Source organism: Opisthocomus hoazin, chromosome 12, assembly GCF_030867145.1.
Source record: "Opisthocomus hoazin isolate bOpiHoa1 chromosome 12, bOpiHoa1.hap1, whole genome shotgun sequence".
Classification (NCBI taxonomy): domain Eukaryota; kingdom Metazoa; phylum Chordata; class Aves; order Opisthocomiformes; family Opisthocomidae; genus Opisthocomus; species Opisthocomus hoazin.
The window spans coordinates 14,611-30,663 of NC_134425.1; the positions used below are offsets into that span (position 1 = coordinate 14,611).

General features: G+C 48.5%; 1 long non-coding RNA gene across 1 annotated transcript; it reads right to left on the reverse strand.

Annotated features, from left to right (window-relative positions):
• Positions 1-656: 656 nt before the first annotated feature.
• Positions 657-1,126, reverse strand: LOC142362792 (uncharacterized). Its single transcript, XR_012765292.1, has 3 exons — positions 1,011-1,126; positions 878-924; positions 657-770 (listed from the first exon to the last, which is right to left on the reverse strand). It is a non-coding gene; the product is annotated as an uncharacterized LOC142362792 (long non-coding RNA).
• Positions 1,127-16,053: the final 14,927 nt, after the last annotated feature.

Consider the following 16,053-nt stretch of genomic DNA (forward strand, 5'->3'; position numbering starts at 1 on the left):
TGACTCCCCAACGGGAGATGCTGTCCTGCAAGACGACCAGCAGGGCCACAATGGCCCAGAACAAGGAGGCTCTACGGCAGCCCCAGAAGAGCAGAGCTGACCAGAATGGTCCGTTACAAGAAGTTACGCTCTAAACGGACACGATGGATCTGCAAGAAGCTGGCTTCAAGACCTAAGAACATAAGATTGCAGGGAAGAAGTCCCACAGTCCATGAAAATGGACCAGAAGAGAGAAGAGCTGCTGACACAGCCTGAGATGACACCGCAAAAGAGAACTGATGGGAAACTTCCAAGATGTGACACCGATCCATGCTTTATACGCAAAACGTAAGATGAGAAGCGCCCAATGGACACTATGCCCAAGAGTACGGGCATTCCAGACCCTAGGAATGGCACCTGATATGCATAATGTGCTCACTGAGCACAGACAGCAATGACAATGTTGAGACACAGGTAAAATCCAAGACACAAAACAGACCACACAGATGACACACCACCACAGACACAGTTCTGGAACTACCCTGCCCCCTTGGGCTACAGAGAAACCCCTTCCCTTGATCCGCCCAAAGTGGCCTGTTCCTGGACAGCCCTCTCCCCTACACTACCTTCACAAGCTCTCCCTGAAATGCCCAACCGTTGTCCCCTCCCTCCAGACCTTTCCAAGCCCCTGGACTTAGCTTTCAGAGGGACGTGGGCTCTAAATCCAACCTCGACCAAAAATGCATTAGGTATCTGGGATGCTCCTGCAGTCACCAGGTTGCACTTCATCACTGATAAAGAGAAAACCCAGAAACACTGCTGACAGTAACCATCACACTGGCCAAGACCAACCTCTTCCACAAAAATCCCCTCCTCAGAACTGGGGTGCTCTGCTCACCTGCTCGTTCCAGAGTCAGACGCTGCAGCCATCGTTGCTTCTGCTGCCTAAGATACCGAGAGACAAAAAATGATCATTGCTCGCGTGAGAAGTCACCTGGCCCACACCTCTCCTCACTGCCACCCCAGCTCACCTCAAACAGTTGTCCAATGCCACAGGTGTTCCCTCACAGTCCCTGCAAAACCGAAAAAGAGACACCCCGCACTGACTTTGATCTCACACACTCACCGGGCCCACAACTGCCTCACCTTCTCAGACCTCATGTCAGCATGCTGCTTTGCTCCTCCGAGGCTATGTGCGGCCCCTGCAATAAAATCAAAGCAAACAGCACATGCTGAGATACTGCCCAAAACCAAAGCTCGCCTGCATCTATCCCAACCTCCTGCTCCAGTACCTTAGCTGCTCATCCACCCTGCCCCTGCCATTTATGGGTTCCCTGGTTTCCCTGGGCAGAGCAGTTCCAAGGCAAGCACACACAGGCACAGACAGACACTACACACAACACCACAAACCATGGGATTCAAAGAAGAGAGAAAAAACTCTCCATAGGAACCATGACTACTGGACAAGAGAAGCTGTTGAACAAGGAGAACAACAGGGGCGCAATGGCCCAGACCGAGGAGACTCCACTGCACCCCCGGAAAATCGGATTAGAACAGAATGGTCCATTACAAGAAGTTATGGTCAAAACAGAGACAATGGATGTGCAAGAAGTCCGGCTTCAAGACCTAACAGCATAAGAATGCAGGGAACAAGTCCCACAGTCCATAAAAATGGACCGGAAGAGAGAAGAGCTGCTGCTGACACAGCCTGTAACGATGCCGCCAAAGAGAGATGCAAGACTGATCCACGCTTTACGCTTGTAAGGCAAGAAGAGAAGATCTGAATTGGCACTATGCCAATGAGTACATGCATTCGAGACCCCAGGTATGGCACGGAGGCATATGATGAGCTTTATGAGTGCAAAGAGAAACAAGGATATCGAGACCAGAGGAAGGTCTGCGACACAAGACACACCACAACAACAACATAGCACTGATGACACAGGCTGGAACTGCCCTGCCCACGCTAGCCCTAGGATGCAGGGAAACTCGGTCCCTTTCTGTGCCCAGAGGGGCCCGCTCCTGCACAGCCCTCTCCCCTGCACGAATGTTACAAGCCCTGCCCGCAATGCCCAACTGTGGTCCCCTCCCTCCAAACCCTTCCCAGCCCCAGTCCCTCGACTTAGCTTTTGGAGGGCCGGGAGTCTGAATCCATCCTCGACAACAAGCATGTTGGCTAACTGGGATGCTCCCGCAGTCAATAGGTCCGCTTCGTCATCTGAAAAAGAAAAAGAGATGAGGACATCACAGACCACACGTGGTGCTGACAGTAAGCATCACACTGGCCAAGACCAACCTCTTCCACAACAATCCCCTCCTCAGAAACACCAGGATGCTCTGCTGCTCACTTGTTCTTTCCAGAGTCGGACACTGCAGCCATAATCGCCTCTGCAACCTAAGATGCCAAGACACGCAAAATGATCATTGCGCCCGTGAGAAGTCACCTGCCCTACGCTCCTCGCTGCCACCCTGACTCACCTCAAGAGCTTGTCCAATGCCAAAGGCGGCCCGCACGGCCCCTGCAAAACCAAGACAGAGACATGTCACTGAGTTGCTGCACAGTACTTTGCTCTTACACGCTGACCCGGTCCACAACCGCCTCACCTTCTCGGACCTCTTGTCAGCATGCTGCTTTGCCCCTTCAGGACTATGTGTGGCACCTACAAAAAGAAAACAGAAGACACATGCTGAGATACCGCCCAAAACTGCCACCTGCCACACCGGTTCCCTCCTCCTGCTCCTTTACCTTGGCTGCTCACCTGTATTTCCCCTGAGATTTACATGTTGCCATGCTGAGGCTCAGGTACCACCTGGGAAACACAAACAGGGATGGTAATTTCACCGACAACAGCACTCCAGAAAAATAACTGCTACTTCAGCCTACTACTCATTGCTCACCTTGCCCGAGTCACCCCTGGTGCCGATATCATGCTTCGCTCGTTGCTTTGCACCTACAATATTGAAAAAAAAAAAACAAACCACCAACTGTAAGGCAGTCGTATAGCTACTAATCATGTCTTCCCTTCAACACCACGCGCCAACCCACCTCCTAATGACGCTCTGCTCAGCGCCTCCGTTGGTCTTTGGTGCCCATCTTGTTCCCTGGCACCTGAAATAAGTATTGAACAAGTCACCCGTATGCTGCTTAAGTCATTAACAATTCCAGATGTATTGATTTGATTTTGGAATAGCGCCCAGAGTCCAAAATACAGCCTGCCATTACATAAAGGAATAAAGGGCCAAACTTAAAGGCCCCCCATGCATAAGCCTTACCACCGTCAACATTCCATCTGCTTTGCTGCTGATGATCGGCCCCTCCCACATGACTCCCATCACCTCTATAAAACACTGTTGAAGTGACAGTCCACACCGTCTGCCGACGGCCGGTCCATCCGATCTCACTTCCCAGCCTCTGCCTAAACAGTCTAGGCCTGTCAACCTATTAACCACAGCCTCTTATCGCTATGACACCTACCCCTGACTATACCCCTGGGCAGGGCAGCTCCAAGCCAAAACACACACGCAGGCACAGACCAACGTTACACACAACACCACAAACAATTGGATTCAAATAAGAGAGAAAACTCTCTGCAAGAACAATGACTGCCGGACGAGAGAAGCTGTCGGACAAGGAGACCGACGTGGCCGCAACAGCCGAGAATGAGGAGCCTCCGTGGCAGCCCCGGAGAAACAGTAGAACCAAATGGTCCCTTACAAGAACTTGCGGTCAAAATGGAGATGATGGATGTGTAATAAACCTGTCTTCAAGACCTAAAAGCATAAGGATTCCAGGAAAAACTCCCACAGTCCATGACAATGGACCGGTAGAGAGAAGAGCTGCTGACACAGCCTGGAATGACACCGCCAAAGAGAACTGACCAGAAGCTTTCGAAACACAAGACTGATCCATGCTTTACATTTGTAAACCAAGAACAGAACCTCCCAGTTGGCACTATCCAATAGGTACAGGCATTTGAGGCCCTAGAGATGGCATCCAAGGCACCCGATGAACTTCTTGAGTGCAAAGAGCAACAAGGACATCAAGAACAAAGGAAGGTCTATGACACAGAAGACACCACAAAAACAACGTAAGACCACAGACACAGGCTGGAACTGCCCTGCTCATACTAGTCTTCGGATGAAGGGAAACCTCTTCGCTTTACATGCCTAAAGAGGCCCACTCCTGCACAGCTCTCCCCTAGACTAACTTCACAAGCCCTGCCCGCATTGCCCAACTGTGTTCCCCTCCCTCCAGACTCTTCCAGCCCCAGTCCCTCGACTTAGCTTTTGGAGGGCCAGGGGTCTCAATCCATCCTTAACAAAAAGCACATTGGCTACTTGGGAAGCTCCTGCAGTCGCCTGGTTCCGTTTTGTCATCTGAAAAGGAAAAAACCCAGAAACACTGCTGACAGGAAGCATCACACTGGCCAAGCCCAACCTCTTCCACAAAAACCCCCTCCTCAGAACTAGGGTGCTCTGCTCACCTGCTCGTTCCAGAGTCAGATGCTGCGCCATCATCGCTTCTGCTGCATCAGATACCAAGAGACACAAAATTACCATTATGCCCATGAGAAGTCACCCGCTCCACACTCTTCCTTGCTACCAGCCCAGCTCACCTCAAACAGTGGTCCAATGCCAAAGGTGGCCCGCTCAGCCCCTGCAAAACCAAGAGCGACACCCCTCACTCCGTTGCTGCACAATACTTGGCTCTCGCACGCTGACCCGGCCCACAACTGCCTCACCTTTTCAGACCTCATGTCAGCACACTGCTCTGCTCCTCCGAGGCCATGTGCAGCACCTGCAATAAAATCAAAGCAATCAGCACATGCTGAGATACTGCCCAAAACCAAAGCTCGCCTGCGTCAATCCCAATCTCCTGCTCCTTTACTTGGCTGCTCAGCCACTCTGCCCTTGCCTTTTACGGGTTCCCTGGTTTCCCTGGGCAGAGCAGTTCCAAGGCAAGCACACACAGGCACAGACCAACATTACACACAACACCATGGGATTCAAGAAGAGAGAAAACTCTCCGCAAGAAGAATGACTCTGACGGGAGATGCTGAAGGACAAGGAGACTGACAGGGCCGCATTGGTCCAGAGCGAGGAGGCTCCACGGCAGTCCCAGAAAACTGGATTAGAACAGAATGGTCTGTTACAAGAGGTTACGGTCAAAACGGAGACGATGGATGTGCAAGAAGCCCGGCTTCAAGACCTAACAGCATAAGAATGCAGGGAACAAGTCCCACAGTCCATAAAAGTGGACCGGAAGAGAAGAGCTGCTGCTGACACAGCCTGTAACGATGCCGCCAAAGAGAGATGCAAGACTGATCCACGCTTTACGCTTGTAAGGCAAGAAGAGAAGATCTGAATTGGCACTATGCCAGTGAGTACACGCATTCAAGACCCCAGGTACGGCACGGCGGCACATGATGAGCTTTGTGAGTGCAAAGAGAAACAAGGATATCGAGACCAGAGGAAGGTCTGCGACACAAGACACACCACAACAAAAACAAAACAGCACCAGAGACACAGGCTGGAACTGCCCTGGCCACCTGGGCTGAAGAGAAACCCCTTCCTTCCCTCTACATGCCCAAAAGGGCCCGCTCCTGCACAGCCCTCTCTCCTACACTAACTTTACAAGTCCTCCCTGCAATTCCCAGCCACGGTCCCCTCCCTCCAGTCCCTCAACTTAGCTTTTGGACGGCCAGGTGTCCGAATCCATCCTTGACAAAAAGCACATTGGCTAATTGGGAAGCTCCTGCAGTCGCCTGGTTCTGCTTTGTCATCTGAAAAGGAAAATACCCAGAAACAGTGCCGACAGGAAGCATCACACTGGCCAAGATCAACCTCTTCCACAACAACCCCCTCAGAAGCACCTGGGTGCTCCGCTCACCTGCTCATTCCAGAGTCAGACGCTGCAGCCATTATCGTTTCTGCTACCTCAGATAGCAAGAGACAAAATTACCATTGTGCCCATGAGAAGTCACCCGCCCCACACTGCCACCCTGGCTCACCTTAAGAGCTTGTCCAATGGCAAAGGTGACCCACACAGCCCCTGCAAAACCAAAAGAGATACGCTTCACTGAGTTGCTGCACAATACTTTGCTCTCGCACGCTGACCCAGCCCACAATTGCCTCACCTTCTCAGACCTCTGGTCAGCATGTTGCCATGCCCCTCCAAGTCTGCGTGTGGCATCTGCAACAATCACAGCAAAGACACACACGCTGAGATACTGCCCAAAATCACACAGTCTACCCACACCAACTGCCATCTCCCAGTCTTTACCTTGGCTGCTCACCTGTGTTTTCTCTGCCATTTACGTGTCCATGCTGCAGCTTAGGTACCATCTACGAAACACAAACAAAAGGACACTTCTAGCTTCACCAACAATATGACTCCTGAAAAATAACTGATACTTCAGCCCACTGGTCATAGCTCACCTTGTTGAAGTCACTGCTGGTGCCGATATCTCACTGCGTTTATTCCTTTGCACCTTCAAAATAACACACAAACCACAAACTCAGTGGAGTCATGTAGCCACCGGTCACATCTTCCCTCAACATCATGCACCAACCCACCTTCTTTTGGCGCACCGCTCGCCACCTCCGTGCCTCTTTGGTGCCCATCTTGTCCACAGGCAACTGCAAAAAGTTAATAAACATGTCACCCAGAGGCTGACCAAGACCTTAGAGTCCAGCTCCATTGCTTGATTTCAGAATACTATCTAGAGGCCACGTCTAGCCTGCCATTAAGAAAATACAATGTAAAAAGGACAAAACTTTAGACCCCACACACAGAAGCCTGAATACTTTTGAGATTCAATCCGCTTTGCTGCCATCAATCAGCCCCTCCTACACAACTCCAGTCATCTCTGTAAAACACTGTTGAAATGAGAGTCCGCACTGCCTGCTGATGGCCGCTCCCTTCAAGCGGACTGCCCAGCCGCAGCCTAAATAGTCTAGGCCTGTTGACCTATTAACCGCAGCCTCTTATCGCTATGACACCTACCCCTGACTCTGCGCCGCTGGGCAGAGCGGCTCCAAGCCAAAACACACGGGCACAGACCAACATTACACACAACACCACAAACAATGAGATTCAAAGAAGAGAGAAAACTCTCCGCAAGAACAATGACTGCTGGACGAGAGAAGCTGTCAGACAAGGAGACCGACAGGGCTGCAATAGCCCAGAGCGAGGAGGCTCTACAGCAGCCCCAGAAAACCAGGAGAACCCGAGGGTCCCTTACAAGAAGTTACGGTCAAAATGGAGACGATGGATGTGCGAGAAGCCCGGCTTCAAGACCTAAGATGGTAAGGATGTGGCGAACAAGTCCTAAAGTCCATGAAAATGGACCAGTAGAGAGAACAGCTGCTGGCACAGCCTGGAACGCCGCCGCAAAAGAGAACCGACTAGAAACTTCCGAGGTGTGAGATCGATCCACGATTTACGCTTGTAAGGCAAGAAGAGACACGCCCAATTGGCACTATGCCGATGAGTAGGGGCATTCAGTACCCCAGGGGTGGTGCCTGATGTGCATAATGAGCTCCTTGACTGTGAAGAACAACAAGGATGTTGAGACCCTGGTAAGGTCTAAGACACAGAAGGCAGACGACACAAACAACATAGCACCACAGACACGGGCTGGAACTGCCCTGCTCACTTGGGCTGAAGACAAACCCCTTCCTTCCCTTTACATGCCCAAAGGGGCCCGCTCCTGCACAGCCCTCTCCCCTACGCTACCTTCACAAGCCCTCCCTGTGATGCCCAAGTGCGGACCCCTCCCTCCAGACCCTCCCCAATCCATCAACTTAGCTTTTAGAGGGTCGAGGGTCCAAATCCATGCTCAACATGAACACGCGTGGGCTAACCAGATGCTCCGGCAGTCGTCATGTTCCGCTTCCTCCTCTGCAAAAAAAAAAAAAACCTGCAAACGGTTCTGATGGTAAGCATCATGCTGGCCAACACCAACGTCATCCACAGCATCCCCCTCAGAAGCACTGGGATTCTCCGCTCACCTGCTCGGTCCGGAATGGGATGCTGCAGCCCTCATCGCTCTCGCTAACCTAAGATACCAAGAGACAGAAAATTACCATTGCGATGCTGAGAAATCACCTGCCCCAGGCGCCTCCTCGCCGCCACCCTGGCTCACCTCAAACGCTGGTCCGATGCCAAAGGCGGGCCGCACAGCCCCTGCAAAACCAAAAGAGATACGCATCATTGAGGTGCCGTATGACACTTTGCTCTGAGACACTGATCCGACCTATGCCAGCCTCACCTTGTCAGAACTCTTGTCAGCATGCTGCTTTGCACATCTGAGACTGTGTGACACCCGTAAAGAAAACAAAGTAGAAGACACATGCTGAGATACTGCCAAAATTGCAGCCTGCCCTTACCGATTCCCGTCTCCTGCTCCTTCACCTTGGCTGCTTGCCTGTGTCGCTCCTGCCGTTTACACGTTGCCACCTCAAGGCTCTGGTACCACCTGAAAAAGCACAAATAAGGGATATTGATAACTTCAATGACAAACCCTACCAGAACAATAACTGCTACTGTAACCTACTACCCATTGTTCTCCTTGACCGAGGCACCACTGGTGCCCATATCCTCCTTTGCTTGTTTCTTTGCACCTACAACATTGGGGAAAAAACCCACCAACCATAATGCAGTCACATAGCCACCAAACGCATCCTCCCCCTGACGCTATGCACCCATCCGCCTTCATAGATCAGTCTGTTCAATGCCTCCATTAGTCCTCTGTGCTCATCTTGTCCCCTGACATCTGAAAAAAAACATTGAAAAAAAGTCACCTGGATGCTGCTCAGGCCATTAACCGTTCCAGATGTATTGATTCCATTTTGGAATACTACCTACAGTGCAACTGCAGCCTGCCACTAAATAAATGAAAAAAGGGCCAGACTTTAAGCCCCACACATACAAGCCAGAACGCTGTCCAGATTCAAGCTCCTTTGCTGCTGCTGATCGACCCCTCCCCACGCAGCTCCCACCACCTCCCTCTAACCGCTGTTCAAATGACAGACCACGCAGCCTGCCGATGGCTGCTCCCTGCGAGCTCGCTGCCCAACCTCTGCTGCAACCGTCTAGGCCTATCGACATATTCACCGCAGCTTCCTATCGCTATTCCTTCTACACCTGACTTTACACCCCTGGACAGAGCAGCTCCAAGCCAACGCACAGGCACAGACCAACAGTACACACACCACCACAAACAAAGTGATTCAAAGAGGAGAGAAAACTCTCGTCCACAGGAAGAATGACTCCCCGACAGGAGATGCTGTCCGGCAAGAAGACCTACGGGGCCACGACGGCCCAGAGCAAGGAGGTGCTATGGCACCCCCAGAAAAACAGACAACGCAAGAGGCCCTTACAAGAAGTTACGGTCAACACAGAGATGATGGATGCACGAGAAGCCAGGCTTCAAGACCTAAGAATGTAAGGATGCAGGGAAGAAGTCCCACCATCCATGAAAATGGACCGGTAGAGAGAAGAGCGGCTGATGCAGCCCAGGAATGACACCGCAAATGAGAACCAACCAGAGACTTGCGAGACGTGACACCAATCCACACTTTACGCTCACAGGGAAATAAAAGAATTGCCCAATTGACAATATGTCACTGACCAGAGGCATTCGAGACCCTAGGGATGGCACCTGATGTGCCCAAGGTGCTCGTTGAGCACAAAGACCAATGAAGAACTGGAGACCCAGGTACTTTTTACAACACAGAAGATGGACCACACAAACAACACAACACCACAGACACAGGCTGGAACTGCCCTGCCCGCCGGGGCTTAAGAGAAACCCCTTCCCTTTACTGGCCCAAAAGGGGCCTGTTCCGGGATGGCCCGCTCCCCTATGCTAACTTCACAAGCCCTCCCTGTGATGCCCAACCGTGGTCCCCTCCCTCCAGACCCTCCCCAGGCCCCGATCCCTCTACTTTGCTTTCAGAGGGACACGGCTCTAAACCCATCCTCGTCAGAAAACGCATCGGATATCTGGGACGCTCCTGCAGTCGCCAGGTTCCGCTTCCTCCTCTGCAAAAAAAGAAAACCCACAAACAGTTCTGACAGTAAGCATCACGCTGGCCAACGCAACACCTTCTACAACATCCCCGTCCTCAGAAGCACCGGGATTCTCGGCTCACCTGCTGCATCCAGAATGGGACGCTGCGGTCCTCATCGCTCTTGATAACCCAAGATACCAAGAGACACAGAATTACCATTGCACTGCTGAGAAATCATCTGCCCCATGCTCCTCCTCGCTAATGCCCTGGCTCACCTCAAACGCCAGTCCAATACTAAGGGCCCCTGCAAAAGCTTGTAGCTTCGCCGACAATAAGACACCTGAATATTAACTGCTACTGCAGGCCGCTAGTCACGGCTCACCTTGCCCCAGTCACCTCTGCTGCCCGTAAACCCGCTTTGCGCCTTCAAAATTAAAAATAAACACCCACAAATCAAAGGCTAGTCCTAAAGCCACCGGTCACATCTTCCCTCCGACATCACATGCAAACCCACCTTCTTACAATGCTCCGCTTGCCTGTCATCCGTCACCCTTTGGCACACGGCTCGTTCCTCTGCATCTACAAAAAACGTAATGTAGAATTCACCCCAATGCTGACCAATAGCTTAGGAATTCCAGAAGTCTTGTTTCCATTCAGAAATGCCACCTAGAGTCCAACTACAGCCTACCGTTAGAAAAAAGCAAAATCAAATGCAAAAGAACATTAAGCTCTTCACATACAAGCCTTAACACCTTTGAGGTTCAAAGGTCTGACGTTCGGCCCTCCATCTTCAGATGCGGAGGCCCAGAGGGTTTGCGCTTCATCTCTTGTGTCTTTGTCATAGCTCCCTGTCAGCCGCAGAGAGACTCGAAACAAACCTCATCGAGGTCCCATGGCGACTGCAAAACTAAACTGAGAGAAGCCAATAAACCCTCCTTGCTTCCTCAACCGTCCCCCCATCTCAAAGCTTTAGAAACTTCTTCTCTTCTCCTGAACTGGCAAAGAAGGAACTGCACGCCCCCTCCCGACAGCCGCTTCCCTGTATTTGCGCCCCTGAACTCCCCTGCATCAGCCGCTCCACGGGAGCCTTTCCTCCATACCATGCCCTGTGTTCTGTAGGCATCTCCCACATTACGCCTTCCCGCAGCCTCGGGGATCGGCTACAGGACCACAAAGTAAGCAAAGCCCCAATGCTTATAATCTATGAGGGGCCCGCCATGAGCCACAAAGTTTCCAGCGGTGACACAGTCCACTGAGCCATTGATAAAGGCAACGAGCCGTCCCATGCTCTTAAAGACACTACATGTCACAACCCTGCCACTTGCTTAAGAAACTCTCAGTCTCTGCACAAATGTGTACAAGATGCTCACCTTAACCCCTGCTGGACAATGTCATCATCAATCTGATTAAGAGATGCAGTGCCAGCAAGTTACAGAGTAAACAGCACGGCTAGTGAAAAAAACTCAGTGTTCCATCTTCAATCAAGTCAGGAGTTCCAGGAAAGCATAACGCACCTAGAATAAAGAGAATGACACATACTATTAAACAATCTCACCACCCCCAAATTCTGAATAAAAAATTACTGACCTGAAGAAAAAGGCTGTGGTTAAACATACGCTATACTAAAACTGCTGCTGAGTCTTGACTCATCCTTAAAGTCCTACCTCAAACAGAGGTACCTGCTTCTCTGAATATCAAAATGCATCTCCCTGAGTAGCTTAGCTCAAAAGCTGTAACTGACTGAAGGAAGAGTAGAGCTGTAAGACCAAAGAAAGCCAGGAGTGGAATGAGCTCCCCTCCTGGCAGCTGCGGCTCATATACTCCTGGCCTCGCCCACCACCCTTCCCACGCTCCCCTGGGAAAGGGGAGGGGTGAACCACCAAAAGGTATAAAGCCAGCGCGAAGAGCAGCAGCAAGTTCTCTCATCTGCCTTAAATTTACATTGAGCAAAGCACCGACTGCAGATGGTGATCCTTACTGGAAACAACAATGCCTGGTCTTCTACTGTAACTACATCTGTTACATCAGCGATATGACTGAGTAAGTAATTAGACTTAATTTTTCTGCAGCGTGGATAAAAAAAAAGATCCTACTAAGCTACGTAAGAAAGTAGTTTGCTAAATGCAGTAAGAATATTATTACCAAAATGTATGCTTTTCGGCTTCCTATAAAAAAAAACCAAAAATGCTACAGGTTTACTTTTTGTTTCTAGTGAGAGCAGACATATGACCTAACTTCTGCCAGAACTATTTTCTGGATAGGATTGAATAACAAAACAGAATTTGATTCCGTAATAATCTTTTCTCAAAAATATCTCTGGTTGCAAAGTGAATTATTTACCGTCAAAGGCAGATAACTCAGAGCCGCTTTGAAGGTCTCTCTGGCTGACTCCCTTAAGACAGCTAGGTGAGTTCCAAAGGACAGAAAATGGAAAAAAAAAAAAAAAGTGGAAATACAAGAAACACAGGAAATTGTACAAAAGCGGCCCGACTAACACCTAAGTAGATAAAAGAAAAATAAATTGCAAAACTCCACAAAAAAACTCCACGGGAGACTTGTCAATAAAAACAGAAGGCGGCTATTGCTTTCTCTGAAAAACCAAAGAGGAGATAGGAGCTGACAACGGACATCTTTACGGCGCCAGCTACCAAATAGAAGCATACGATAAGACAGAAAAGAAAAATACCGCTCTGGGGCACAAAGATGGCTTTGAAAAACAATCTGGTAGAACGGGAGGTGTCATCACAGTGATCGGAGCAGTCCCGAGGGGGCCAGAGAGATTAATGATGTCTCCAGGATGCGGTGAGCAGACACGATGCAAAACTCTGCAGGGTGTTCCAGCAATGTACAGATGTCCTCAGGGGACGAGCGCCCAAATGGAGACATCCTAGATGGCAGCAAATAAGGTAAGAGAACTCTGGGGCGCAGGGACAGCCCAAGGAAGGGTTCTGTCTAAATCGGCGAGACACAAAGAGGGCGGCAGAGCTCAAAGGGTGCCGAGGGGCACGAGGACCATCTCGGGAAGCATCATGACGGCAGCAAGAGGAATGTGGACACACATCCAAATGGGGGATGGCTGACACAAGGGATCCAAACAGAGGACGGATGTCCTGAGGGACCGAGGACCAAACAGAGGCATCTGACGTGGCGGAAGATGATGTAAACATGTTCTGGGACGAAATGAAAGCCCAAGGAGTATTCGCTTTCGAATAAGAAAGGTACAAAGCCCGCTGCAGACCTAAAGGATGGCTGTGCAACGCAAGGATGCTCGCAGGAAGCATCGTGATGGAAACAGAGGGGTGCAGATGTGGCTGGAGACACGGATGGCGACTCAAGGGCACAAAGGTACTCGGGAGAGGATCTGAATGGACTACAGATGTTCTAAGGGAGACGCTGACCCGCTGGAGATAAGCGAGAGAGAGGAGAGGACAAAAAGACTGCTCTGAAGAAGAGGGAATGTTCCAGCTAACTGAGAGGGGTACAAATGACGCTTCAGAGATAAAAGCGTGCCAGCGAGACCCTCTAAAGCCTCGGGATGAACCGAGAGAAAAGTGGGGGGGGAACTGATACAAAGAAAACTTAAAAAGCAACAGGGTGTGTGACAAATGAGAAAAAATAGGGACAGACAGCTCGATAACAGGAAATGTAGAACTCAAATTTAAATAGCAAATGAGTACAAGGCAGAGGAGAAAAAAGCTAAAACGTAGGGACAGAAAATGACATAAAAGTAGACGCGGGAAAAAAAATGAAGGCTTTCAAGGAGAAAAAAACCCTAAAAATAGGGATGACAAACTAAATAAATGGAGACACAGAAAGGAAATTGATAAATGGAAAGAGTACGAGACAGATGACAAAGAATTAAAACATAGGGATGGGAACTAGATGAAAGCAGATGTACAAAGAAACTGTAAAAAGCAACACGATTAAGGGAATAAAGGAAAAAAAAAAACAAACCAGGAACATCAAAGTAAGTACACAAAGACACAGAAACAAAATTTCAAAAGTGACAGGGCACGGCGCAGACCAGTGCAAAATAGAAATATAAAGGCAGCAAACTGGATAAAAGTAGATACGTGTCCCGGTTTTGACTGAGATAGAGTTAATTTCTCTCCCGGTAGCTGCTGTGTTTCAGATTTAGTAGGAGAAAAATGTTGATAATTCTGACGATTTTAGTTGTTGCTATGACATCGAGGGCTTTTTCCAGTTTCTGATACACGGCTAACGGTCAGGTGTGCGGGAGCCGAGAGGGAGCTTAGCCAGACAGACAGCCGAGCCACACGATGGAAATATTCCATACGATAGAGATCGTTTTCTGTTAATGAACGGGAATTGGCCGTGAGTCAGGAAGCTATCCGCTTTCTCGTTTCTGGGAGTTGAAACTCCTTCTGGGAGTTTGGTCTTTCTCGGGAGTTCTGTCAAATTTGCAAAATTTGTGAGTTAGGCACGCCGTGCTGCTGCTCAGGGACCGGCTGCAGATCGGTCGCCGGGTGGTTTGAAAACCTGTATTGTATATAGCTCGGTTTGCATATTCTTTGTTATCATTCTTAGTAGTATCAGTATTTACTGTATTGTGTTATTAAACTGCCCTTATCTCAACCCATGAGTTTTCCCTTTTGTCCGTTTCTCCTCCCCACCCTGCTAGAGGGAAGGGGAGGGGTAAACGAGCGGCCGTCTAGAGCTTAGTCGTGGGCTGCCGGGCTAAAATATGACAATACAGAAACAAATTTAAAAGCGATGTGACGTGCAACAGATGCGAGAGATTAAAAAATGGGGTTAGGAGTATCGATGAAAGCAGACATAGAAAGAAAATTTTTACAGTGACATCATAGAGCACAGACAGGAAAAAAGTGAATAATAGAGGGAGAAAAATACATGAACCTGAACATAAATACATAAAATTCTAAAGGGAACACGTTAAGACCAGAAAAAAAATTAAAATAGCAGAAAAATCTAAATGGGTGAGACACGCAGAAAGAAAATTTTAAAAGTGACAGGGTACGGAACAGATTAGAATGTATTAAAAAATAAAGACGGTGCAGCTAGGTAAAAATAGATGAGAAAAGAAAATCTAAAAGCCACAGGGTACACGATACACGGGAAACAAATAAAAACCAGTTAGAGACATCTTAACAAAAGTAGAACAAAAATGTGTAAAGCTACAGGATACGGGTAACACTGACAATCAGGGACAGAAAATGAGATAAAAGCACACCGAGGAACAAAATTTCAAAGCAAAAATCATTATGAGAGTAAAAAACTGAAAAATAGGGACAGCAAAACAGATAAAAGTAGACACAGACAATTTTAAAAGCAACACAGTTTGTGAAAGACAGGAAACAATTAAAAACTAGAAACCGGCGCTGGATAAAAGTAGACCAAGAAAGACCATTTTAAAAGCAACTGGATTAAGAAAATTTGAAAAATAAAAAAAAGAATAGGAACAGCTAACGAACGTGGAGACATCTACAAAAAAAATCTAAAAACTGCCAGGGTACACGACAGATGAGAAAGAATTAAAATCAGGGATGGGAGTTGTACGAAAGTCAAAGTAGAAAAAAAATTTGAAAGGCGACAGTGCTAAGGAAAGACAACAAACTGTTGAAAAAAAATACAGCAAATGGGATAAGACATGGATAGGGCATTTGGAGAAAAAAAAAAAGGATAAGGAAGGAAAAAAAATGAAAAATGCACTCAAAAGAAGACACTGTAAAAAGCAAAGGTGAAAAGGACAGATGGGAAAAACGTTGCAAAATACAGACTGTGAACTGGATAAATATAAAATATGCACATATTTATATATATACATATAAAATACTAGAAGCGACGGGGATTAGGGAAATAAAGGAAAAAATTAAAAAATAAAGACAGCAAACGAAATAAACATAGAAAGTAAATTTCAAAAACTATGGGAATTAAGAGAGCAAAGGATTAAAAAGAGGAAACTGAAAACTAAATAAAAGTAGACATTAAAAAATGTTAAAACTGTGGGATTAAGAGAAAAAATTACAAAATAAAGACGGCACGCTGAATAAAAAGACTCATGGCAAGTATATGATA